Consider the following 2917-nt stretch of genomic DNA (forward strand, 5'->3'; position numbering starts at 1 on the left):
TTAATGTCAGGGGAGGATTTGGCTCTATGAAACTAAGAGAAATAGCCAATAGTGGCCACGGATGCTGAGTTGGTTACTTAAGATCTGAGTCAGATTCACCATCTATAAAACAGGTTCAAGTTCGTGTCACAAGCAAGTGTTTTGAGAATTAAATAGTAAGTTGTGTGTATAAGACGAGGACATACCTGGGTGGTCTCGCCTGGAACATCTTCCTGAGGCTCAGCAACCCTCTTCTTTGAGTCCAAAGACACCCCAGATGAGGACAGAGCTACAGTCACTTGGAGACTCAGCCACCCACAGAGGAGAGAGAAATTTAAAGCCTTGAAAGAATAGGGGGGAAGGTGAGAAAAATGGTTGCACCCAAGGAGAGAGAGTAGGCTGCTTCACAAATTCCCCACCCACGTGGCCAGAGGGCAGCCCACAAGCTTTCCCTTTGCTCCGCGCTAAGAGGTGAGCTAGAAATGGCCGCAAACTCTCCAGTGGCAAGAGGTGCCATGTGTGTGGCCAATGCACATATGAAAAGTGTTCAATGCTCAAGAGAAATACTCATTTCTTTTCATTTACACAATGAGATACCAGTTTTTTTTCCAGTTGAAATTGGCAGATTTTTTAAATGATAAAACCCAATGCTAACAAAAATGCGTGTGCCTAGAAGGTGGAGGTGTAAATTGCTTCCTGGCAAAGCAATTAGGCAAAACAGAGTTGGACTCCTACCCTGTTTGAGGAATGAAGGTGTCACTCCCCCATCTCAATCACTGCTTCAGGCATCTCTCTACTCGGCCTCAGTAGCCCCAATATCCCTCATCAAGCACACCATTCCAGCCAGTTAGAACCTCTTTTGTTTGTTGGAAAGATGTTTTCTCTCCTCAAATACTGTTCTTTCTGCCTAAAGCTTTCTTCCTCTTCCCTTCACCTCTTCCCTGGCCAAATTTACTCGTCCTTTAGGACTTAGCATAGATGTTACCTCTTACAGGAGGCCTACCACACTGACCCCTCTCAGCTAGGCCAGGAGCCTTTTCTGGGCTCCCAGCACCATGTGGGTTTCCACCATCATCATAGTGATCGCTCTTTATTTTTTTTTCCCCAAACTATAAGAAAAAGTTTATTTAGGAAGTCACAGATATAGAAGTGAGCTGTAGAAAAAATGGGCTCAGGATACATGTTACAGAGGCAAAGGACAAGCCCTTGGAGCTTAGGAGAGAGACGGGTAAAGGTAACGGGCCTGGGGGAAAGGACGGGGTGGGAAAGGTGCAGGTGTGCTTCCAAGAGGAAGAGCCCCTGGGTCCTCCATCCTAAGGGCTTTTAAGGATCGGGATTTCAGGGGAAGTCCCAGGGGAGGATCAATAGAATATTCATCAGCTCTCCAGGTGTGTCCTTTCAGGGCCATGGCCTCCACTGATTGGTCAATGCCAGGAAAGGGGGTAGTCAATGCAGCTGGTCCTGAGGCAGCCCTGGCATCCCTTGTCTGGTTTTGCTGCTTTTCTGGGCCTGGAGCTAAAACACAACTGAGGCCCAGATGTTATCCCTAGGGGGTAATGCTTAAGGGAGTGGTTGTGCAATGGCCCACATGGGAGTCAAAGGAGGCCGCTGTTTGTGACTTTGTTCCTCCTCCAATGGGGTCTACCCCATGACTAGCAACATGCCAGGGGAGGAAAGGCCAGTGGGTCCCAGCTTCATGACTAGCCATCTGAAAGGTCAGGGATCTAAACTGCATGGCCATCGATATGCTACAGGAGGAAAGGTCCCCCTGGGGCGAGCGAGGTCCTTGTTTGCCCGGTTTTGCCTGCCGCTGGGCACCCAGGGCTTTCTGCCCTGGTGACTTTCTGTACCTGGCCCACCGTCCTTGCTCTGCTCATGTCTGTCTAACTGCCCACCACAATAATACTGCCGGTCTTTTACCCCTTCACACGTGTCCTATATTTTTTCATATTTAAAGTCTTTCCTTTTTTAGAGGAGCCCCAAGAATACCAGGTGCGGTCTCTGGTGCGGTGGGTGCATGCTGCGTGCAGACTGGGCCATGGCACCTGTCTGGGGAGCAGGGCGTCCTGTGCACGGGAGCGCCAACACCGTGGCTGACTTCTTTGGCATCAACAGCATTTTGCATCAGCATGGCAATTATCCTGAAACCTTTACTCGAGTGCAGAAATATGGACTCCCCTTGCTTGTAACCCCTGACCCCGAGCTTATGAAACCCCTAAACAAGGTGGTGGAACAACGGAAAGTTTGGTTGTACAGTGCTCAGCGCAGAAGCTGGGGGTGGTCATCTCGAATATGGAAAGTGGGGAGGTCCTTGAAAGGTGGCAGTCAGGCCTGAGTGTGACAAGGAGGCCAGAGATGACAGTGCACCCAGAGAGGAGTCTCAGAAAGCCATCAAGGTGAGATCCGCTCAGTGATCAGACCGATCACAGCCAGTGACATTCCTGCCGCTGCTGGGAGTCTCCTGTTCATTTGGTCTGCTGATCTATACAGACAAAGATGTGGTTGTACCTGAAGTGGAAAGAGTCCAGACCACAGTTCCTTGCCAATTCTGAGCAGGTCCGCCCTCCTGTGTCCCTCACAACAACATTCCACCACCAAGTGAGCGGCATGGGGGCCTACAAGTCCCTGCCAATGACTGAGGGAGCGCCGGGAACAATGATGGAATCCCACGTGTGTGTTTTCTGAGACCAAGTCAACTGCAGTTCTTGTTTTGTTTCATTGGTTAGTTTTTAGGTGGGGAAAACTTAACATTGTATTTTACTGAACTATGCATATTGTTCCATTTTTTGGTGCCTGTTTGACTTTTCAAAGAGTTGACATAATTTTTTGCATACCGTTCGAAGGGAACCAGCAGATTATATCAGCACCGCAATGTCAATTCCTTTGAAGGTGGTAACTGGAGATGGAAAACTTTTGCTATGCCTAAATGCCTTCCTAA

At 49.0% G+C, this 2917-nt stretch overlaps 1 pseudogene; it reads left to right on the top strand.

Moving 5' to 3' along the window:
- Positions 1–2017: 2017 nt before the first annotated feature.
- Positions 2018–2664, top strand: LOC118658574 (annotated as a pseudogene).
- The last annotated feature ends 253 nt before the right edge of the window (positions 2665–2917 follow it).

Source organism: Myotis myotis, unplaced genomic scaffold (genome assembly GCF_014108235.1).
Source record: "Myotis myotis isolate mMyoMyo1 unplaced genomic scaffold, mMyoMyo1.p scaffold_m19_p_6, whole genome shotgun sequence".
Taxonomy (NCBI): domain Eukaryota; kingdom Metazoa; phylum Chordata; class Mammalia; order Chiroptera; family Vespertilionidae; genus Myotis; species Myotis myotis.